Below are 26,268 nucleotides of genomic sequence, written 5' to 3' on the forward strand. Positions count from 1 at the left end.
GTTTAACCATTTACATATCTGCCTGAGACATAACAGTATACTGAGTTTTACAGCAATTTGACATTTCTGTCTAGGTGCATTATTTGTTTTGTCCATGAGTGTACTTCCTGTAGCTGTTAGTTCTGTTGCACAGCGACATGAACACTTGTGTGAAAGACCTTATCGTGGAATTGGGTTAGTATGCTACATGGCGGAAATGACACGAGAAATGCAATTGTCTTTACATTACCAGGGCTGGCTGACGATTTTTTTTTATCTATCCTCCCAGTTCTCCCCCAACAGATGGGATGATCAGACATGTTTCATTTTAACTCCTGATCCCATTGCTGTTTCGGAAAATCTGATTTCTAGTAGCAGTCTACTTCTTTCTTCCCATTGAAAACACATGCAGGCCTGTCCGAGAAGGGAAGCAGTATGGGGGAGTCTGGAGGGGTTTCTGTCACACAAGCACAAGTGCAGAAATTAGCTAAATAAATAATATATTTTCCCAAATATTCCCTGTTTGTTGTCCTCACCACAAGTACCTTACAGTGAGGACATTATGAAGGGAGGGGACAGCTTCATTTATACTACTGAGGTTACATGCACTTACATGAGTACAAGATGCCTCATTCATACTAGTAAAACATATGGGGGGGGGAGATTTATAAAAACCTGTCTAGAGGAAAAGTTGCTGAGTTGCCCATAGAAACTGTAGTGTCCCGGTACAGGACATGGCCCTGTACCCTCCCTAAGTCCCCTCAAGAAGAGTCCCTGCAGTCCATAGGGCCCTCCTGCAGGGTTCACCCCTTTGATCACCTTCTATTGTCTCATATAAATGCATTGTATATATTGTGAATGCATTGTCAATATGTATAAAGTTTGTACACATGTGTACAGAAGTGTTAGTCATGTGAAACATTATCATGTGACATACCCAGAGTTCTTTGGGTACAGGACCCACAGGCTTTGCAACTTATGGGCTTTAGTCCAGACTCCTTGGTATATAAGGGGCTGTAGTCTCTAATCTCTCTCTCTCTCTTATCTCCTGGATTTCAGCTAAGCACAATACCTGTACTATCTAAATTCATCTCAGCTAGGCCAAAGCCTAAAGAACCTGCAGCCACTTCAAATCTAGAGTTATCAAACTCTATCTACAATTCTAGTGACTACTACTCAACTCCAGAATAATATTAGTAGCACAGTGGCCTGCATAGATATTCTCAACATTACAAGTCCCAGCAAGCCTGCAAGGTATCCTGTGTCCCAGTTACCTCTTGAGAAACTGCATAACTGTAAAGACTGTTTCTTAAGAATTACAAGTAAAAGTTCCAGTTCTTGCATAATTCCTGCTGTGGACATTCCTTTCTTGGGTTGATGGCGGTTACCATACCGGAATAACCACATCCTGACGTCACAAATAATCAGAGGTTAAAAACACCTTACCCCACAGGGTTAATACCACCAGACCCTGCTACACTATTGCAACACCCCAGCGAACCACACAAACAATCAGATCGCTTCTTTCATTTTGAGAGGCCTTTTCAAAAATGAAAAAAGTGATCTGATTGGTTGCCATGGCAACTCAGCAACTTTTCCTCTAGACAGGTTTTGATAAATCTCTCCCATGTTTTGAACCATCACCTTGAAGTTGCCATTCACCCTTATATTGAAGTCATAACAATGGTGCTAATTCCTCATGATACCTGACATTACTGAAGAGATGCTGACATCGGGAGCTAAGTGATCATATGGCCAGTGCTGAAAAAATCCCTTCATGCCCACTCTCATATTCATTGACTATTGAAAATGATCCATTATTGTTCTGTGGTGATCATGTTCATCACATGTTTATCACAAAATTACAGAGAAGCCTGTATCCTATTGATCACCTCTATTTGAAAACAAACAAACAAACAAGCAAAAACGGATTATTGCCCTTGCACTGTACATCGGTTCTCATATAGATCTTTAGACTGAGCTCAAGGTTGAGGAGAGGAATGTGGTGAAACCCTGTAATGAATTTTCCATTGGGCCCAGGATGGACTTTGTCAGCACTTCGACAGATGCCAGATTTCATTGGACATTGGAGGCCTATTAAAATTTTGGGTTAGCATGTTCTTTGCTTATCGAGTCAAGGGTGCTGTATCCAGGGGGTGCACTGGGTCTCTGGGGCTTACCTTTTGTATGAGGCCATGAGGGCATGGAGTTTGTATCTTCATGCCCTTCATGTCCATGTGGGTTTCATTTGGGTACTCACATCTTCACTTATATTCCAAAAATGAACTGAAAGGTTTGATGGCCTACTATGTAAATTAACTCTACTGTGTAAGAAAGGGGGCCTTTAAGACTCTAGGAGGGACACCAGATCCCCTGTACAGATTTGAGAGTGGGATGTCTTGTCCCCTGAAAAGATCACAGGTGGGGGCACCTTGTACCTTGGAAAGACTTCAAGGGGGAATGTCTTATTCCACCGGGCAGACTCCTTGATGGTCTATTCACATGTACAGTATTCTGCGCAGATTGGATGGGCAGGATTTAATGCTGCAGATTTCAATTAAAACTGAATGACTGAACACAGCTTGAAAGCCTGCGCGTCAAATCTGCACATCAAATTGTGTTCCAACGGTCTTCCTCCTATATGAGTGGATTGTAGGTATGTACAAAGAATGAAAAAAAGTTGCCCAGGGCATTTTTATCAACTGTTTATTTTCAACACTTATTTCCTATTCATTTTATTTCATTGTGTTTTATTTCCATAAAATGATCCCGAATATTCTGTCACTTTTTAAAAATATATTCTATTACTCATCTTTTTTTTTTGGTTAAAAGAAATCTCCAATAAATAAATTCATGCTCTGAGGCCAAATATCATGATAAAAATTAAAAAGAAAAATCAATAGTTCCAGGTACAAAACGTGGGACGCAAATTTATTACATTTTAATTGAAGTGAAGGGAAAATTGATTTTATATTTGTAGTTTGTTATTTTTGATTTTCCAACAGCTGTTCCATTTGCTTAGGGCTAAAATAATCTTTTACAGAACAGAGGTGTTTGAGGTATAAATTTTAATGCAAAAAAATAACCATTCTAACATAAATAAATTATTTATAATTGGTATACCCTACAGCTTTCCTGAGTTTTTAACAGTTCCCAACAAATTTCAAGTTTTCTACTTGTTTGTTTGAATGTGATCTGAATCTGATTATCTGAGTGTTTTATTTGGAGCTGTCAAATGAAACATATCCCTAAGAAAACAATAGAAGGGTTGGAAATTTAATTTGCTAAATATTTTAATGCAAAAGTAACAATCAAACTAAAAGAGAAGGAAGGTAATGACAAAATGTGATAACAATAGCAAAGATGTCAGTCAACTATCTCGTAAGCCGCAGCCAACTTTACAAAAAGTTTATGACAGGTTTACGAAGCATAAAATGTAATTATGATTTTATTTAGAAAAAAAAAATCATTTTCATTTTGCCATTAGAAGATTGTATTGTCCAAGGCAATCCGTCATCATCAAGTGCTGGGGAAAAAGCAAAATGACAACTCCTTGTAAATGTAACTTCGACAGAAGTCAAGATACTGTACTATTTTGGATGTATTTTTTTAAGTTCCCTGGCAGTCCACTAAAACCTATTCAAAAGGGTTGTCCATTATTAGAATATATATATATATATATATATATATATATATATATATATATACATATATACATATATATTTATATATATATATATATATATATATATATATATATATATTTATACTATAACATATTTATGAATATATATATACAGTGGTCCCTCAACATACAATATTAATTGGTTCCAGGATGGGATGACCATTGTATGTTGAAACCATTGTATATTGAGTACATCTCTCTATGGAAAACTGGTAATTGGTTCTGGGACTCATGTTGAGTTTGTTTAGGTCCATACGATTAAAATGATACCCAACTTATATAGGTTTGATTTTGTTTTACTTCTGTTAAAAAATTATAACTGTTTGCACGTAAATTAGAATGTTTAAAAATGTCCTCTTCTGACCCGTATAAACATTTTTATTTTTCTGTATAAGGGGATGTGGGAAGGTTTATTTTTTTTGTGCCATGGTCTGTAGTTTTTATCGGCAACATTTTTGTTTTGATGGGACTTTCTGATTGCTTTTTATAAAAAAAAATTTAGGGAATACAAAGTGACCAAAAATACAAAATTTTGGACTTTGGTATTTTTTTTATGTATACACCATTGACCGTGCACTTTAACTAACATTATATTTTTATAGTTCGGACAATTGATCCAGCGGCGATACCACATATGTTTATTTTTATTATGTTTATATATTTTTTACATGGAATTTGGGCAAAGAGGGATGATTAAAACTTTTAACATGGAAGGGGTTAATGTGCTTTTTTTTCCATAGAACTCCATTGAGCTGTGTGATCTGTTCTCATTTGGTTGAGCCTAGTCTAGCCAGGCTCAATCAAATGAAGAGCCATGGACAGAAAGGAAATAAGTAAGCCCCCCGGCTACCTACACAATGGATCGCCCCCCCCCCCCCGCCCTGCTGGTGGGGGGGCGGGGGGATTGCGATGCAAACCGCTGGACCAACAGGGAGCATTAAAATGACCCTTTCGGTGCCACTGTCATTGACAGCAGCGATCTAGAGGGTTAATAGCATGTCGGCTATTAACTCCGGCCCCCAACTACTGAAATGAGATGGGGTCTGGCTGGTATGGCGACGGCTCAAGTCTGAGAGGCCATCATATGTTGAAAATATCGTATGTCAGGGCCATCGTATGTCAGGGACCACTTCCTCCTAGTCCTTTCTTTCACAAGTTAACTTTATTTGTAACTTTTCACCTGCAAGCCAGTTATGGTGCATACACACATGACTTAAAGGGGTAATCCGGTGGAAAACGAATTTTTCAAAATCGACTGGCGCCACAGAGTTAAACAGATTTGTAAATTACAACATCCAGGAGAGAAACAGAGGGCACAATCATAGCATATTCTACCTATAACAACTATATAACCGCACAGTCTAATTAGTGTCCAGTGGCCGAAGCTGATAGTGTATATAAATACTGGTGGGATGCTAAGTCTTGAAAAAGTAGCATACAATCCAAAATATCAAACAAGGGTGAATGTCACGATGCCGGCTGGCAGGTAGTGGATCCTCTGTGCCAGAGAGGGATTGGCGTGGACCGTGCTAGTGGATCGGTTCTAAGTCACTACTGGTTTTCACCAGAGCCCGCCGCAAAGCGGGATGGTCTTGCTGCGGCGGTAGTGACCAGGTCGTATCCACTAGCAACGGCTCAACCTCTCTGACTGCTGAAGATAGGCGCGGTACAAGGGAGTAGACAGAAGCAAGGTCGGAGGTAGCAGAAGGTCGGGGCAGGCAGCAAGGATCGTAGTCGGGGGCAACGGCAGGAGGTCTGGAACACAGGCTAGGAACACACAAGGAAACGCTTTCACTGGCACAATGGCAACAAGATCCGGCGAGGGAGTGAAGGGGAAGTGAGGTATAAATAGGAAGTGCACAGGTGAACACACTAATTGGAACCACTGCGCCAATCAGCGGCGCAGTGGTCCTTTAAATCGCAGAGACCCGGCGCGCGCGCGCCCTAGGGAGCGGGGCCGCGCGCGCCGGGACAGGACAGACGGAGAGCGAGTCAGGTACGGGAGCCGGGATGCGCATCGCGAGCGGGCGCTACCCGCATCGCGAATCGCATCCCGGCTGGAGACGGTATCGCAGCGCACCGGGTCAGTGGAGCTGCCCGGAGCGCTGCGGTAGCGAGAGAGAAGCGAGCGCTCCGGGGAGGAGCGGGGACCCGGAGCGCTCGGCGTAACAGTACCCCCCCCCCTTGGGTCTCCCCCTCTTCTTAGAGCCTGAGAACCTGAGGAGCAGACTCTTGTCTAGGATGTTGTCCTCAGGTTCCCAGGATCTCTCTTCAGGTCCACAGCCCTCCCAATCCACCAAAAAGAACCTTTTTCCTCTGACCGTCTTCGAGGCCAGTATCTCTTTCACTGAGAAGACGTCAGAAGAACCGGAGACAGGAGTGGGAGAAACTAATTTGGGAGAGAAACGGTTGATGATGAGTGGTTTAAGAAGAGAGACATGAAAGGCATTAGGAATACGGAGAGAAGGAGGAAGAAGAAGTTTGTAAGAGACAGGATTAATTTGGCACAAGACTTTGAAAGGACCAAGAAAGCGTGGACCCAGTTTGTAACTGGGGACACGAAAGCGGACATATTTAGCGGAGAGCCATACCTTGTCTCCGGGAGCAAAAATGGGGGGAGCTCTTCTTTTCTTATCGGCAAACTTTTTCATGCGAGATGAAGCCTGTAAAAGAGAATCTTGGGTCTCTTTCCATATGGTGGAAAGATCACGAGTCACTTCATCTACAGCGGGCAAACCAGAGGGCAAGGGAGTAGGGAGGGGGGGAAGAGGGTGACGGCCGTACACCACGAAAAATGGGGATTTGGAGGAAGATTCAGAGACTCTAAAGTTATACGAGAATTCGGCCCATGGTAGAAGATCTGCCCAATCATCCTGGCGGGAGGAAACAAAATGTCGTAAATAATCACCCAAGACCTGGTTAATTCTTTCTACTTGTCCATTGGATTGAGGATGATATGCAGAAGAAAAGTTTAATTTAATCTTGAGTTGTTTACAGAGAGCCCTCCAGAATTTTGACACGAATTGGACGCCTCTATCCGAGACTATGTGTGTGGGCAACCCGTGAAGACGAAAAATGTGTACAAAAAATTGTTTAGCCAACTGAGGCGCTGAAGGAAGACCAGGAAGAGGGATGAAATGTGCCATCTTGGAGAATCGATCAACGACCACCCAAACAACAGTGTTGCCACGGGATGGGGGTAGGTCTGTAATAAAATCCATACCAATCAGAGACCAAGGCTGTTCGGGGACAGGCAGAGGATGAAGAAAACCAGCGGGCTTCTGGCGAGGAGTCTTATCCCGGGCACAGACAGTGCAGGCTCGCACAAAGTCCACGACATCCGTCTCCAGAGTCGGCCACCAATAGAAGCGAGAGATGAGTTGCACAGATTTCTTGATGCCTGCATGACCTGCGAGATGGGAGGAGTGACCCCATTTGAGGATTCTGAGGCGTTGGTGTGGAGAGACGAAGGTCTTTCCTGGAGGAGTTTGCCTGATGGAGGCTGGAGAAGTGGAAATCAGGCAGTCAGGAGGAATGATGTGTTGCGGAGAGAGTTCAACTTCCGAGGCATCCGAGGAACGAGAGAGAGCATCGGCCCTAATGTTCTTATCGGCAGGCCGAAAGTGAATTTCAAAATTAAATCGGGCAAAGAACAGAGACCACCTGGCCTGGCGAGGATTCAGCCGTTGGGCAGACTGGAGATAGGAGAGGTTCTTGTGATCGGTGTAAATAATAACTGGAAATCTTGATCCCTCCAGCAGATGCCTCCATTCCTCAAGTGCTAATTTAATGGCTAGAAGCTCTCGATCCCCGATGGAGTAGTTCCTCTCCGCCGGAGAGAAGGTCCTAGAAAAAAAACCACAAGTAACAGCATGCCCGGAAGAATTTTTTTGTAGAAGGACCGCTCCAGCTCCTACAGAGGAGGCATCAACCTCCAATAGGAAGGGTTTAGATGGGTCAGGTCTGGAGAGCACGGGAGCCGAAGAAAAGGCAGACTTGAGCCGTTTAAAGGCGTCTTCCGCTTGAGGAGGCCAAGACTTGGGATTGGCATTTTTTTTGGTTAAAGCCACGATAGGGGCCACAACGGTAGAAAAATGTGGAATAAATTGCCTGTAATAATTGGCGAACCCCAAAAAACGTTGGATAGCACGGAGTCCGGAGGGGCGTGGCCAATCTAAGACGGCAGAGAGTTTGTCTGGATCCATTTGTAGTCCCTGGCCAGAGACCGAGTATCCTAGGAAAGGAAGAGATTGGCATTCAAACAGACATTTCTCTATCTTGGCATAAAGTTGATTGTCACGAAGTCTCTGAAGAACCATACGGACATGCTGGCGGTGTTCTTCTAGATTGGCAGAAAAAATCAGGATATCGTCCAGATATACAACAACACAGGAGTATAAGAGATCACAAAAAATTTCATTAACAAAGTCTTGGAAGACGGCAGGGGCGTTGCACAGGCCAAAGGGCATGACCAGATACTCAAAGTGTCCATCTCTAGTGTTAAATGCCGTTTTCCATTCATCCCCCTCTCTGATGCGGATGAGATTATAAGCACCTCTTAAGTCCAGTTTGGTAAAGATGTGGGCACCTTGGAGGCGATCAAAGAGTTCAGAGATGAGGGGTAGGGGGTAGCGGTTCTTTACCGTGATTTTATTAAGACCGCGGTAGTCAATGCAAGGACGTAGAGAGCCATCTTTTTTGGACACAAAGAAAAATCCGGCTCCGGCAGGAGAGGAGGATTTACGGATAAAGCCTTTTTTTAAATTTTCCTGGATGTACTCCGACATAGCAAGAGTCTCTGGGGCGGACAGAGGATAGATTCTGCCCCGGGGTGGAGTAGTGCCCGGGAGGAGGTCAATAGGACAATCATAAGGCCTGTGAGGAGGTAGAGTCTCAGCTTGTTTTTTGCAAAAAACATCCGCAAAGTCCATATAGGCCTTAGGGAGACCGGTTACAGGGGGAACCACAGAGTCACGGCAAGGGGTACTGGGAACCGGTTTTAGGCAGTCCTTGAAACAAGAGGGCCCCCAACTCTTGATCTCCCCAGTGGACCAATCCAGGGTTGGGGAATGGAGTTGAAGCCAGGGTAGTCCAAGGAGGATTTCGGAAGTGCAATTGGGGAGGACCAAAAATTCAATCTTCTCGTGATGAGGTCCGATGCACATTAGAAGGGGCTCCGTGCGGAAACGTATGGTACAGTCCAATCTTTCATTGTTTACACAATTGATGTAGAGGGGTCTGGCGAGACTGGTCACTGGGATGTTGAACCTGTTGACGAGAGAGGCCAAAATAAAATTTCCTGCAGATCCGGAATCCAAGAAGGCCATAGTAGAGAAGGAGAAGGCAGAGGCAGATATCCGCACAGGCACAGTAAGACGTGGAGAAGCAGAGTAGACATCAAGGACTGTCTCACCTTTGTGCGGAGTCAGCGTACGTCTTTCCAGGCGGGGAGGACGGATAGGACAATCCTTCAGGAAGTGTTCGGTACTGGCACAGTACAGGCAGAGATTCTCCATGCGGCGTCGTGTCCTCTCTTGAGGTGTCAGTCGAGACCGGTCGACCTGCATAGCCTCCACGGCGGGAGGCACAGGAACGGATTGCAGGGGACCAGAGGAGAGAGGAGCCGGGGAGAAAAAACGCCTTGTGCGAACAAAGTCCATATCCTGGCGGAGCTCCTGACGCCTTTCGGAAAAACGCATGTCAATGCGAGTGGCAAGATGGATGAGTTCATGTAGGTTAGCAGGGATTTCTCGTGCGGCCAGAACATCTTTAATGTTGCTGGATAGGCCTTTTTTAAAGGTCGCGCAGAGGGCCTCATTATTCCAGGATAATTCTGAAGCAAGAGTACGGAATTGTACGGCGTACTCGCCAACGGAAGAATTACCCTGGACCAGGTTCAACAGGGCAGTCTCAGCAGAAGAGGCTCGGGCAGGTTCCTCAAAGACACTTCGAATTTCCGAGAAGAAGGAGTGTATAGAGGCAGTGACGGGGTCATTGCGGTCCCAGAGCGGTGTGGCCCATGACAGAGCTTTTCCAGACAGAAGGCTGACTACGAAAGCCACCTTAGACCTTTCAGTGGGAAACTGGTCCGACATCATCTCCAAGTGCAGGGAACATTGGGAAAGAAAGCCACGGCAGAATTTAGAGTCCCCATCAAATTTATCCGGCAAGGATAGTCGTAGACCAGAAGCGGCCACTCGCTGCGGAGGAGGTGCAGGAGCTGGCGGAGGAGATGATTGCTGAAGCTGTGGTAGTAGCTGCTGTAGCTTCACGGTCAGTTGAGACAGCTGGTGGCCTTGTTGCGCTATCTGTTGTGACTGCTGGGCGACCACCGTGGTGAGGTCGGCGACAACTGGCAGAGGAACTTCAGCGGGATCCATGGCCGGATCTACTGTCACGATGCCGGCTGGCAGGTAGTGGATCCTCTGTGCCAGAGAGGGATTGGCGTGGACCGTGCTAGTGGATCGGTTCTAAGTCACTACTGGTTTTCACCAGAGCCCGCCGCAAAGCGGGATGGTCTTGCTGCGGCGGTAGTGACCAGGTCGTATCCACTAGCAACGGCTCAACCTCTCTGACTGCTGAAGATAGGCACGGTACAAGGGAGTAGACAGAAGCAAGGTCGGAGGTAGCAGAAGGTCGGGGCAGGCAGCAAGGATCGTAGTCGGGGGCAACGGCAGGAGGTCTGGAACACAGGCTAGGAACACACAAGGAAACGCTTTCACTGGCACAATGGCAACAAGATCCGGCGAGGGAGTGAAGGGGAAGTGAGGTATAAATAGGAAGTGCACAGGTGAACACACTAATTGGAACCACTGCGCCAATCAGCGGCGCAGTGGCCCTTTAAATCGCAGAGACCCGGCGCGCGCGCGCCCTAGGGAGCGGGGCCGCGCGCGCCGGGACAGGACAGACGGAGAGCGAGTCAGGTACGGGAGCCGGGATGCGCATCGCGAGCGGGCGCTACTCGCATCGCGAATCGCATCCCGGCTGGAGACGGTATCGCAGCGCACCGGGTCAGTGGAGCTGCCCGGAGCGCTGCGGTAGCGAGAGAGAAGCGAGCGCTCCGGGGAGGAGCGGGGACCCGGAGCGCTCGGCGTAACAGTGAACTTGCACTCACCAACCATGTAATGTGCTTTGATCCACGGGACCTCCGTGCGGCAGGGATACTTGGGGATGAGAGCACTCAGAGGCTAACAGCCGTTTTCGCACACAGCTGTCTGCTTCTTCCGGCCTCACTCTGAAGAAGGCCAGAAGAAGCAGACAGCTGTGTGCGAAAACGGCTGTTAGCCTCTGAGCGCTCTCATCCCCAAGTCTCCCTGCCGCACGGAGGTCCCGTGGATTAAAGCACATTACATGGTTGGTGAGATTTGTAAATTACTTTTACTTAAAAATTTTAATCCTTCCAGTACTTATCAGCTGATGTTTGCTCTACAGGAAGTTTATTATTTTCTGGAATTCTTTTCAGTCAGACCACAGTCCTCTTTGCTGACACCTCTGTCCATATCAGGAACTGTCTAGAGCAAGTTAGGTTTGCTATGGGGATTTGCTTGTACTCTGGGCAGTTCCTGACACAGGCAGAGGGCAGTTGAGTACCCCTTTAAAGGAAATCTGCCACAGTGTCACCTGCACTAACCTGTTGGTACTAGTGTTGAGCGGCATAGGCCATATTCGAATTTGCGAATATTCGCGAATATATGGACGAATATTCGTTATATATTCGCTAAATTCACTTATTCGTAATATTCGCGTCTTATTTTCGCATGTGCGAAAATTCGCATATGCGAAAATTAGCATATACAAAAATTTGCCAGTCTCACACAGTAGTATTAGAGCCTTCTTTACACCACACAAGCTGGAAGCAGAGAGGGATGATCACTGTGATGTGTACTGTGAAAAAAACAAACCAAAAAAAAAAAAGAATATTCGTAATTACGAATATATAGTGCTGTATTCCCGAATATTCGCGATTTCGCGAATATGCGATATCCGCGAATAAAATTAGCATTGCGAATATTCGCGAGCAACACTAGTTGGTACCAACAGGTAGTGCAGGGGACACTGAGGACAATGGTACTTACCTCCGCCCGTGCCCCAAGCCGGGTGCCCAGAGCTGGAGCTAACGGGCAGGATTACCGGAGATCCCAGCCACGGAACGGGACAAGGTAAGTACCATTGTCATCAGTGTCACCTGCACTATCTGTAGGTACCGACAGGTTACTGCAGGTGACACTGGTGACAGATTTCCTTTAACTCTAATTACGGAGTAACTGCTTAGGGAATGCTACCTGTGAAGGTGGTGTGATGAGCTGCTTTGCATATTCCTTTCCCAGAATGGATGTGAAGCGCTAATGACCTTTGAATCTCCATAAACCATAAATGGTGTATCTCCACAAGGAGAGTACTTACCCCTTTTTTTATGAAATTGTAGAAATACAAAGGTACATATCAGGCTCATATACCTCTCCAGCAGCACAACTACAGCTCCATACAATACAAAGCTCATATACAGCCATGTGCATGAGCCATAGACTATTTTTTCCAGACTGATTTGATAATCGATGCATGGCATTAGTTTCTATCGGTGCATTACTTATTGTTATGGCTTTTGTCTGCTCTGGTGATCATATTTATTTGGCTCTTATTGTAACTTATTACTTTTAGGGATGAGCGAATCAAATATGACGAATCCAAATTCTTTACGAATTTAAGGAAAAATTTGATTTGCAATGAATGGGAATATCACCTCAATTCTATGACGCAAATTGCTTCTTCATTAAACTCAATTTAGTGAGGTCCAGGCTCCAGGACATCTAAAATGGTGGATGCACATGTGAGGACATGGGGCAAGGAATCCTGGGAAGGCGGGAACAAGGGTAGGCAGGATGACCCTGAATCACATGCAGGATGCAGCCAATCAGCAGCCAGTCACCCCTGTGATGTCACAGCCCTATATAATCAGCAGCCATATTGCGGCCAGTCACTTCAGCCTTTCGCTGCAGAGGGATAGAGAGGGACAGACAGCAGTGTGCGTTGCACAGAAAAGCTTTTTCCAGCAGCGATTCACCTCCTAGTCAAGTCAGCATTCTTTTGCACAGAGAGAGGGACAGAGAGCAGTGTGTGTTTCACAGAAAATAATTCTTATTGCAGTGATTTACCTCCCAGTCACAGTCTACAGCGTTCTGTTACAGAGAGCAGTGTGTTGCACAGAAGAACAGCAGCGATTCAGCTCAAGCACAAATCCTGCCTAGAAGCACTTATAGGGAAGGGAGTGAGATTGAGAGAGAGAGAGTGCAATTTTGGGTGTAGTACAGCGACTGTGTGCTGCAGCATTGGTGTGTACTGCTGGTGTTGTGCACAAATACTTGCCCTTATAAGTGCATACCACATACATATATCTAAGTGGTGTATTATTTTGTTCCTGTTAAAGTCTTAGGGGCCTAGATGCTGTGAAAGGCCAGGCAAAAGTACTCACCGGCTGGTGTTGTACACAAATACTTTTTTAAGCGTACTGTAGCGCATTTTTCTCCCCTCATAAAAGCATACCACATACCAACATCTAAGTGGTGTGCTGTTTTGTTCCTGTTAAATACTCAAGGGCCTACATGCTGTGAAAGGCAAGGCACAAGTACTCACTGGCTGGTGTTGTACACAAGTACTTTTTTAAGCATACTGTAGCACATTTATCTCCCCTCATAAGTGCATACGACATCTAAGTGGTGTACTATTTTGTTCCTGTTAAAGTCTTACGGGCCTATATACTGTGAAAGGCCAGGTAAAAATACTCACCGGCTGGTGTTGTACACAAATACTGTTTTAAGCACAGTGGAGCGTATTGTACTCCCCTCATATACCCACTAAGTATGTCAGACAGAGAAATGCAAGGACGTGCACAGAGGAGTGGCAGAGGCCTAAATTCATCAGGCAAAGGTCGCAGCAGACTAGGAGCAAGTGGCAGCAGGAGTCACAGTGAGAGGCCTGAGCTCCCGGTATCAGCTAGCGTTCATGTCTCGACCAGCAACCCATCTGCCGTCATTAATTGGTTAACTCGGTGATCCACTTTATCTCAAGTGACATCTGACACCCCCAGTCAACAGTCAGTGGGTTGTATAGTACTTATTTGTTTAATTTATATTAGTAACATGCAGATTACAGGCGTTGCTATTAGAATCACTGCTGCAGAGCGTCTAAATGTGGGAACATGGTCGGGAGACCATATTGCATCACAATTGAAGAGATTAAAGACATTTTTTTATTTCATTTTAATTTAATTTAAATAGAATACAGAAATTGGGGCTCAGAGTCGTGAATATTAGGATATCGTATGTTTATTTCAGTAAATAATGTATAAAGTTAGTATACTTGTGAACTTGGTTAATACAATAAAATAAAAATCATGGCAAATAAGAAGGGCTATTACAATAAAATATGACTTCTAAAACACATAAATAATCCTTTAAATAAGTGTCCTCACATCTATAGGACTGAAAGCAATGGTTTAGCGATTTGTAAAAATGCAGTGATTTCTCTGATAGTCTTGGTTCGCTATTTCCACAATTATTTTGTATCCGGTTAGAATAAATAGTAAATGTCTTGAATAAAGAATGCAGCGATTTGTACAAAGTTAGTTAATAGTTGTCAACAATACATTATCCCATTGAAGTAATAATATAAGAAATGTAGCAAAGTTGTCAAGTTTTTTTTTTCCGAACTAAAAACTAACTTTGTACAATTGACTTTAGAATGTAACAAATCTGGATCCTCTATGCAGAGGGACTCGCTGTTGGAGACACAGCCGTCTCCCAATTGTGCAGCGGCAGTGTTAAGTTCAATAAGAACAGCGCTTTACAAGTGTAGTCAGAATGGGTACCTTCTGTAGATTGCGCTGATCGCCGGACGAGTCCCAGTTCCTGGGCAGAGGGTGCACTGCTAGAGACTCGGCCGTCTCAGATGTGCAGCGGCAGCAGTGGGCTCAGTCCGTGGATACTGCAGCGGTTCTCCGTTGTATTCTTGTGGAAAAGGTTGTTGTGGGACTTGAATTGTTTGTGGTTGAAGCTGGACGCATTTCAGGTCCTCCTGGAGGACAATTTATTTTATTTGGGCAGCTCGAGTCTCAGGTTGCCAGGTCAATAGGATCCTCTCTACCACTCTTTTTTCTTGTTAATTTAATTTAATTTTAATTAATTTAATTTTTTTTAAATCCTTTTTTGAGGACCCAAGTAGTGGAAGTGTTAAGATTTTTAAGTAGAAGAAAATTACAAATCTGGATAAAATTGTTTTGAAACCAACTGGTGGCAAAACATTAATCTCAGAGCTCCCCTCACTCAGGTTTATGGAACGGACTGTTGCAGAAATTTCCACAACTTAAATCCACCCTTGATGACCTCTACCTCTTTTTTGATTGCACTTTTATCACCGATTTTAGTGTTTTTTGAAGTTTGTAATTTTTGCACCTGCATGCTCTGTAATCAGGGATGTAGCGCTCTGATGAGGCGAGTGAGGCGATCGCCTCATGTGCACTGTTGCAAGGGGGGTCCAGCACACATTACACTGAGGCATTGATTCCCAACCAGGGTGCCAGGATACTCTGGTGGGAAACATGGCGCTAACATTTTTAGATTTTTCTGCCAAGGCCTGCGCACCTGTGAGTCACAGGTGTGCAAGCCAGGCGAGAGGGAAGTCTTTGTGCAGTGCCGGGATGGGTGAAGCTGCAGCTCCAATCCTCGTGTATCCTCCCTCTCCTGTGGAGCAGCTCTGGACTCTGGATTCTCTCAGAATGATGCGGAAGGAGGGAAGGAGCATGGGCAGCGCTGAAAGAAGCCTACTCAGCTTCAGGTAGTGCACCCTCACCCTTCTTTCACTCCTCTACACCTCTTTGTTACCCCTCGTAACCTCTCTGCAACCCCTGGACACCCCTCTGTTTTCCCGTACACCCTTCTGTCACCCCTTAAAACCCCTCTGTCACCTCTGTACACCCCTGTAACCCCTCTACAATTTTCTGTTCTCGCCTCAGGAGCAAAAAGAGCTAGCTACAGCTCTGTCTCTAATGCACAACATGTAACAATGTTTAGCACTTATCTGATTGCCTTGTAGTTTGCAGACTTTATTTAAAGACTTTTTATAATTTACTAGCTGAGTACCTGGCATTGCCCGGTTTTTCCTTCCTAATCCTTGTTGGGGAGGAAAATCAACAAAGGAGGAAGCTTTTGACTTCATATCCCGTCCTCATATATTGTTGTCATAGCCCAACCCCCTATCCCGTCCTCATATCTCAACCTCATAGCCCACCCTCATATCCCTTCCTCATATCCCGTCCTTATAACCCATCATCATATCTCGATCTCATATCCTTACCCTCTATCCCATCTCATATCTCGACCTCCTATCCCGTCCTCCTATCCCGTACTCATATCCCGACCTCCGATCTCGACCTCATATCCCGTCCTCCTATCCCATTTTCCTATCTCGACCTCATATCCTGTCCTCATATCCCATCCTCATATCCCAACCTCAGATCCCGACCTCCTATGCCGACCTCATATCCAGTCCCCATATCCCGACCTCATATCCCATCCTCCTATCCCGACCTCCTATCCCGACCTCCTATCCCAACCTCCTATCACAACCTCATATCCCATCCTCATATCCCGTCCTCATATTCCGACCTCCCCTAATGTGTGTACCAGCTATTATTGAAATATCTCCAGCCGTACTGAAGTTATATGGGAACATACATTTCCCATTGATTTGCATGGGACTTTAAACAAAAACCCCGACCCTTGCAAATGGGGGGTGAGTAAGGGTTAAATCACCTATCCTATGTTTGTTTTTGACATATAAGTAACATGTGTGCCAAGTTTCATGCCATCTTTAGCCGTTTGGACGTGATGCTGGAACATATACACACACACATACACCACACACACACACACACACACACAAACACACACACACAAACACACACACACACACAAACACACATACACACACACACATGCATACACACACACATACACACATAGAAGCACATACATACACACACACACATTGGGGGAGATTTATCAAAGCTGTTTATGTCCCGCATCAATATAGACCAAACTACAGAGGGTTAGGCCGGTCTATTGTGCACCTAATTTATCAAAAGACGCATTGGCTCTTCATAAATTCTGCGCACGGACTTTAAGATCTATGCTTTAGACTGCTCCAGTATGGTCTGACATTTCAGCGTACTTTCAGCCGAAAAGTCGCTTTTGATAAATTCAGCACCAATGCATTTCCGTCTAAAATAGACTAGAATGCATCATGTTCTAAAAATCCTCTAAAGCAAAAGTCGCAAAAAAGTCGCACATATTTAGACTGCGACTTTCTGTGTGACAAATTTATCAAAGCTGTCTATGTCCCGCATCAAACTATAGACCAAACTACAGAGGGTTAGGCTGGAATATTGTGCGCCTAATTTATCAAAAGTCGCATGGCTCTAGATAAATTCTGCGCATGGACTTCAGGATCTATTCTTTAGACTCTATTTATACCTGCTCCAGCATGGTCTGACATTTCGGCATACTTTCAGCCGATGCGACTTGTCGCTGAAAAGTCGCTTTTGATAAATTAAGCACCAATATATTTTCCAATGCATTTCCATCTAAAATAGACTAGAATGCATCATGTTCTAAAAATCCTCTAGAGCAAAAGTCGCAAAAAACTCTCACATATTTAGACTGCAACTTTCTGTGTGACAAATTTAGACAGGAAAAACCGGTCTAAATCCTTTAATAAATATTCCCCTATGTGTGTTACAGTGAGGCAAAGTGTTCTACACCCCTATTGAGGCTCTCTGTAGGCCAGAAACAGACGTTTTTTTTTATAGCGATTCGCCACAAATAAATTCAGAACAAAATGAATTTTTTTGGGAAAATTCAGCTAATCGTCCGAATCGAATTTTTCAAAAATTCACTCAACTCTACTTATGAGGTTCATTAATAAAAAGCAGGATATCATCTGCATAATAAATGGCCTTTCCATCGGTGTCCCTATATCCAAAGCCTTCAATCTGCCATACTCTCTAATATAGGCAGCTAGAGGTTCCGAAAACAAAATAAACAAAAGTGGAGAGAGGGGGCATCCTTGCCTTGTACCTCTCCCTAGGCAGAACCCATCTGTCATCCCTTGATTTATTTTAATTCGAGCCTGTGCTCCAGAATACATTGTTTTAAGCATTCCTATAAAACCTTCTCCAATTCCAACCCTTTCCAACACCCTCCATAGGAACATCCACTCCACTTTGTCAAATGCTTTAGCCGCATCTAATGACAGGATGGAGTGGGCCATCCCATTTGCATTGCTACATACGTTTTCCTTATGTTGTCAAATACATTCCTGTCTGACATAAAGCCTGCTTGGTCTTTACTCACTTTTAGATTCATCAGGGGTTTAATGCATAGCGTCAGGGCCTTTGAGAACAGTTTAAAATCGGAATTCAATAGCGATATAGGCCGATACGAATCGGCTTCTTTCGTATAATTTCCTTGTTTTGGGATTAAGATGATTAATGCCTCATGGAGGGTATCAGGCAGTCTCCCCTCTATGCAGGATTCTACGATAACCTCCTGCAACTTAGACAACAAAGTATTACCAAATTTCCAACAGACTTCAAATGGAAGGCCATTGAGGCCCGGGCAGTATTACCAGAAAATGATTTCAAAGCATTAACCGGATCTTCAATCTCTATGGGAGTATCCAATCTGGTCTGTTGGAATTAACGAAAGATTCATACGATCGGGATATGTCTCAATCCCTTTATTATTAATTTCAGGGTCACTTCTTTATATCTCCTCATAGTGTTCTAAAAAGACCCCTTTAACAGCCTTCGTTAACTAGCGCACCGTTTTTATTATATACTAGCTGAGTACCCGGCATTGCCCGGTTTTTCCATCCTAATCCTTGTTGGGGAGGAAAATCAACAAAGGAGGAAGCTTTTGACTTCTTATCCCGTCCTCATATATTGTTGTCACATCCCAACCCCATGTCTCATCCTCATATCCCGTCCTCATATTCCGTCCTCCTATCCCGACCTCCTATCCCGTCCCGTAATAAGTGTACCAGATATTGAAATATCTCCAGCTGTACTGAAGTTATGTGGGAACATACATTTCCCATTGATTTGCATGGGACTTTAAAACACCCAAACCCTCACAAATGGGGGGTAGTTAAGGGTTAAATTAACCATCCTATATTTTAAGTGGACATATAAGTAACATGTGACCAAGTATTATCGAAATATCCCCAGCCGTTTGGAAGTTATGCAGTAACATATATTTCCCATAGACTTGTATGGGACTTTAAACAAAAACCCCAACCCTGGCAAATTGGGGTGAGGAAGGGTACAATTACCTATCCTATGTTTGTTGTTGACATATAAGTAACATGTGTGCCAAGTTTCATGTTAATATTTTTAGCCGTTTGGATGTGATGCTGGAACATACACACATTGAGGTTTATATATGTACTAGCTGAGTACTCGGCGTTGCCCGGTTTTCCTTCCTAATCCTTGTTGGGGAGGAAAATAAACAAAGGAGGAAACTTTTGACTTCATAACCCGTCCTCATATATTGTTGTCATATCCCAACCCCCACATCCCGACCTCCAATCCCATCCTCTTATCTCGACCTCCTGTCCCGACCTTCTTTACCCTCCTCCTGTCCCATCCTCCTATCCCGACCTCCTATCTCAACCTCCTATCCCGTCCTCCTATCACGTCCTCCTATCTCGACCTCCTATCCCGTCCTCCATCCAGTCCTGCTATCCCCACCTCCTATCCTGTCCTCCAATCTCGGGCTCCTATCCCGACCTCCTATCCCGTCCTCCTTTCCCAACCTCGTTCCCGTCCTCATATCTCGACCTCCTATCCAGACCTCCTATCCAAACCTCCTATCCCGTCCTCATATCCCGTCCTCCTATCCCGTCCTCCTATCCCGACCTCCTACCTGACCTCCTATCTCGATCTCCTATCCCGACCTCCTATCCCATCCTCATATCCCGTCCTCCTATCCTGACCTCCTATCCTGACCTCCCATCCCGTCCTCATATCCTGACCCGTACCTCCTATCCCGTCCTCCTATCTCGACCTCCTGTCCCGACCTCCTATACCGTCCTCCTATCACTACCTCCTATCCTGACCTCCTATCCAGATCTCCTATCCCGTCCTCCCATCCCGTCCTCCTATCCCGTCCTCCTATCTCGACCTCCTATCCCATCCTCCTATCCTGTCCTCCTATCCAGTCCTCCTATCCCCACCTCCTATCCTGTCCTCCAATCTCGAGCTCCTATCCCGACCTCCTATCCCGACCTCCTATCCCGTCCTCCTTTCTCGACCTCCTATCTCAACCTGCTATCTCGACCTCCTATCCCGTCCTCCTATCCCATTCTCCTATCCCATCCTCCTATCCAGTCCTCCTTTCCCATCCTCCTTTCCCGTCCTCATATCTCGACCTCCTATCCAGACCTCCTATCCCGTCTTCATGTCCCGTCCTCCTATCCCGTCCTCCTATCCCGACCTCCTACCTGACCTCCTATCCCGACCTCCTATCCCAACCTCCTATCCCAACCTCCTATCCCGACCTCCTATCCTGACCTCCCATCCCGACCTCCTATCCTGACCTCCCATCCCGACCTCCTATCCCGACCCGTAATATGTGTACCAAGTATTGAAATAGCTCCAGCCGTACGGAAATTATATGGGAACATACATTTCCCATTGATTTGCATGGGATTTTAAACAAAAACCCCGACCCTCACAAATGGGGGTAGTTAAGGGTTAAATTAACTATCCTATATTTTAAGTGGACATATAATTAACATGTGATCAAGTATTATCGAAATATCTCCAGCCGTTTGGAAGTTATGCTGTAACATGTATTTCCCATTGACTTGCATGGGACTTTAAACATAAGCCCCGCCCCTGGCAAATTGGGGTGAGTAAGGGTTAAATCACCCTATGTTAATATCTTTAGCCGTTTGAAAGTTTTTGTGGAACATACACACATACATACACACACACGTTGAGTTTTATATATATATAGATGTATAGATAGATTTAAAGGGGTAGTCCAGTGGTGAAAAACGTATCCCCTATCCTAAGGATAGGGGATAAGTTTGAGATTGCGGGGGGTCTGACCACTGGGGCCCCCTGCGATCTCTCTGTATGGGGGCCAGGCTCTCCGGCCAGATAGCGGGTGTCGACCTCCGCACGAAGCGGCAGCCGACACGCCCCCTCAATACATCTCTATGGTAGAGCCGGAGATTGCCGAAGGCAGCGCTTCGGCTCTGCCATAGAGTTGTATTGAGGGGGCGTGTCGACCGCCACTTCGTGCGGAGGTCAACACGCCCCCTTCCCGCAGGCTGTCGGGGCTCCGTACAGGAGATCACAGGGGGCCCCAGCAGTCGGACTCCCCGTGATCTCAAACTTATCCCCTATCCTTAGGATAGGGGATAAATTGTTCACCACTGGATTATTCCTTTAATGAATTTGCTACCATTTAGATTTTTTATCATTTTAGCCAGCCATTTATTCGGTTTGCCCCCCTCATATTTTTGTTAAAACAACATTTTATTAGCTGTTCTATCCTCAATATATAGCCTATATTCCTTTCTTTTATTTTCCAAAGCTATTACTGTTTCAGGGGTTGCATTACTACTCACTTTTTCATTAAGTTGTCTTACCTCATTTTCAAATTTTTGTTAAGTACTGTTAAAAGCTTTTTTTGCATTTATTTATTTCTCCATATAACATGCCGCACAAGAATACTTTAAGGGTATCCCATACTATTCTTATATCTGTAGTATTTTTATTAAGTAACCAAAATTCATCTAATTAAGCCAGTGCGGATTAATATTCCTAATGCAGCCCCTTCTTTTATCCCCCTCTTTACACCCGGTAATCTCAAAGATCATCAGAGCATGGTCCAATATAGTACAAGGATCATATTGTAAACTATTTATCTGTATTAAGGCTGAATCATTGCAAAAGAACCATACCAATTGTTGAGGCTGTATTAAATGTACTACTAAAACTGGTATAGACCCTTCTGTTACTATTGAGTTCCCTCCATTGACCATACCACCCTACTTCATCCATGAATCTCTTCAGTGGGGATATCCATTTCCCAAGATTATTCCTATGCGCGATTCTGTCCTGGGCTCTGTCAATTATATAATTATAATCACCACATATATATAACTGTGCGAATTCCCTGTTGAGCACAAATTTATTCAGCTCAACAAGAACTTTGCATGCAAATGGCGGAGGTATGTATATAAATGCCAAAATAACATGTTGTTTACCCAAAATACTATATAAAAGACGAATACAATATATAACTTAAAAATAATAATTAGATCCATCATGCTTATATTAATGGAGGTAATCGAACAAACCCTGAGAATGGAAATGAAAAGGCAAATTGTATCAATATCCTCATTAAAGATAACTACATTTTTCAGCCCAAAGACACTGTCCAGGAAAGGAACCATCGAAGAAGAGGGGGACGTAGAGGAGGAAGAAGAAAAAGGAACACAAAAGAAAACAAAGGTAGCCCCAATGTAGCTCCATCTGATGAGGATATCCAAAAAATGGGAATTTTCAATCTGTCCAAACATATTTTGTCAGTCAATGAAATAGAAATCCTAGGTGAAGGACTTTCATTTAGTCCTAGTAGTGGCCCCAATTTATTTGAATTATACGTAGATCTAAATAGATATATTAGAAAATTAACTTTAAAACGCCATTATGCTCTAAAAAGTTAACACAAAACCCCAAGAAAAATTCTGATTATAGTGGATAAGAAAATCCATGTAGATAATGTGTACATTTATGTAGAAGACCTACTGGGAAATATTTTAGAGGACCCTTTTTCTACCACTCTCAAGCCACGCTCCACCTTTTATCCTCTGGATAGCCGAGGTCCATTCTTAGAAACCTTTTACAATAATGTTCTAAAGAATTATTTTACAGACATATATAAAAAAAGAGAAAAACATAGATATTCTTTGAATTTAAATAAGGAACAAAAACTAGCCTTGAAATCCCTTACAATATAGTAGTGAAGCCAGCAGATAAGGGGGGGGGGGAATTATTATAATCCTAGTGTGTCCTTTTTTTGCTGAATATACACAAGGATAGAAGAGGCCCATTGTAGCCAGTATGGATTCTATCACCGGTGGTCTATCAGAATAAATAGACCACAGAGATTTGTAGTTAATTTTCTAGCATATCTAAAATATACTGGCCATTTGTTATCATTATTAAAAGAAGTTACTTGGCAAGATAGATTTATATGGGCCACACTTGATGTAACAGCTTTATACAGTAACATCCCACATCTAAAGGGAATAGAAGCTGTCAAATCTTTCCTGAAGGAAGACCCCTTGATGCCGGATCTACAAAAAGTTTAATTCTGGAAGCGATTAAATATACGATAACTCATAATTATTTTACCTACAATGGGGAATACTACATACAGGTTTGCGGTAAAGCAATGGGGGCCAAATTTGCCCCATGCTATGCAAACCTGTACGTAGGGGCGTTTGAAACACAAATCCAAGATCCACGAATTATGTTCTACAGACTATTCAATGATGATATCATTATGATATGGAATGGCTCCGAAGAGTCCCTTTTAGGTTTCAAAAGAGAATTGAATACAAATTATTGGGGTCTAAATTTTACTTCCCATGTTAGTCAGGAAATTGTCTTTTTGGATCTCAAAATATACCTTAAAGGACAACTGTAGTGGAACACTTTTATATATGCCTGTGCCCGGGCCTCAAAAATAAACAAAATAAACTCATACATACCTTCCTACGAGCCCCAGTTGGTCCGGCACAGGCCTCACGGTCCGGCAGTGCTGACCTCATTCCACTTGCTGGGGATGGGGATGCCTCAGAGCCATCGGCGCATCACTGGCTGCAGAGATGTCCCACCCCGGTCTGTGATAGGCTGAGCCCACTGTCATGTAAGAAGCAGGCCAGAGCTCCTTACATGACAGTGGAGTCAGCCTATCACAGGCCGAGGCGGGACATTTCTGCGGACGGCTCTGCGGCTTCCCCGTCCCCAGGAAGTGGAATGACGCCAGCACTGCCGGACCGTGATGCCTGTACCGGACCAACGGGGGCTCGTAGGAAGGTATGTATGAGTTTATTATGTTCATTTTTGAAGCCCGGGAACGGGCATATATAAAAGTGTTCCACTACATTTATCCTTTAAAGATGGCTGTTTGCATACCATCACCCATTTCAAGGTGGTGGATGCGAAAAGCTATCTGAGCTACAATAGCTGTCATAATAAGGGTTGGAAAAACAATGTCCCTTATGGACAGATGAAGAGGATTAGGCACAACTGTTCTTCTGAGTTTCATCAACAAATTTTTATATACTCGTTTTAGACAAAAATGATACCCCAAACCTTTGATAGATGAGGCTCAAAATGGGTTAATACTCTATCACAGATAGATTGTCTTCAAGACATTACCAAAAAAGTATCAAGTACAGGAGTTTTGATGTAGCCTTCATCACCAGATATAATACTTCACACTCCGAAAGGGAGATCCTATTTTGAGTAAATATATCACAGATCAACCTACATGTATCTTTAGGGGGAGTAAAACTCTAAAATATATTTTAGCACACTCAATACCTTCAAAACAACGGGTAGGATCAAAACAGTTAGTAGTAAGGGAAGGTGGTTTGAGAGAAATTAGAAGGGTGTTTAAATGTTGCATCTATCGATGCAAATGTTGCGAACAAATATGTAACAAAAGTAGGGAGGTTGAAGTTCCGGGTGAACTTAAACCTTACTCTATCTGAGAACATCTTAATTGCAGTAGCAGTTTAATTATATATATGATTGAATGCCCATGCGGGCTACGCTATATAGGAAGAACTATAAATAGTTTAAGAGTACTTATCAATAAACATAGATCTAATATTAATAATGGATACACACTATCCATAGTGTATCACGCCACTTTCTCAACTATCACCAAAAAAACCCGACTGGCATGAGAGTGACTCCACTGGAGAAAATTGTCAACCGAAATTATAAGATGCTCTGCAATAAGGAGATGTTCTGGATTTTCAGGTTAAATACTTTAATTCCTCAGGGCTTAAATGAAATTCTAGAACAAGTTTACTAGCCTAGATATCAGGTATATATATATATATATATATATATATATATATATCAGGTGTATACATATATATATATATATATATATATATATATAGGCTATGGTGCATATATGGTAACAAAATGTTGTGGTTATACACACATGTTTTTATTCTCTTTGTATCAAATATAATAGTAATATTATATTAATGTGAGGAGCCATGTCATATAATTATACTAATTGCCTGTTATCTAGTGTTAGATGACGACATATCTCAGACAATTTTATTTTTAATTCCAGTATTGTTAAAACTTATATTTAAGCTTTGTTTTAGATTGCATCATTTATTGATAACGTTATTTTTTTAGTCACTTTTTATTATTTCGGTTTTTTAATTGTTTTTAGTATTATGTAACACTAACTGAGCTCTGTAACCCTGATAACGGACATCGGCTTCCTGAACGGACCTAAACCGGAATTCATGTGATCGGAAGTGTATCGGTCATGTGATCACATCTGAACCGGAATTATACAGGAATACATGAGATACCAGATGGAATACAGAGAACAGAAGCGGGGTATCCGGTAACATGTTTTATTTCATAATGTATATTATACTGCGGATGTTTTAACATTTGTTCTGTCTAAGGAAGGAGGTTGCGGAAGCCATATTTTACCTCAGAAACGCGTCGCAATATATACATCGTAAATCATTTTTGGATCTACTGAAGCAAGTTCCTTGGACACCATTGTGATTGCCATTCCTATAACCCGGTTTATAAGTGATATGCAAACTTGGAGGGGGGTATGTGGTATTTATATTACATCCCCCCCATTGTGGAGTAAGTGAATACTAATATATAGCGAATTGCATGCCCATTTGAACAATCCTCTGAGCGCTTGTAGATATGTTTTTTCTCATGTTAATGACCATATAAAAAGAGGTAGCATCCCTTATTATCAGTTTGTTGAACAATTAGTGTAAAATTTACTTTATTGTGTACGTTTACTGAAACCCTTGCCGAAAAGTTTGTGCCGAATTACAGTGACCGTATCTTTGGTTAAATGTGCTTCTATGAAACAAACTATGGCCGAAAGATGTCTGTTCACACAGTCATAGATAGCACTAGTATCTGGGTCATCAGTCAAAAGAAGAAAAAGACGGAAAAAAATAAACAGCTTCCTCGTGTTGCAACCACTGTCCCATGTTATTACTCGGGACTCTTCTCTAAAGCGCCTTTGGCTCCTCCCCCCCGCCACATCCCCATCAATCCCCCCCCACTCCCCCTCTGCCTACTAAATCTGGTCAAACTATTGCATTATGGCCTATTTTCAATAAACTTTCTGTTCTAACCATATTGCGACTTCTGATGGTGAACCAAAAAACAAAGCAAATTCATTATATATTATTCTTAGTTTTGCTGGAAAGACCAAAGAGAATTTAATCCC

The sequence above is a fragment of the Hyla sarda genome, chromosome 5 (assembly GCF_029499605.1).
Source record: "Hyla sarda isolate aHylSar1 chromosome 5, aHylSar1.hap1, whole genome shotgun sequence".
NCBI classification, from domain to species: domain Eukaryota; kingdom Metazoa; phylum Chordata; class Amphibia; order Anura; family Hylidae; genus Hyla; species Hyla sarda.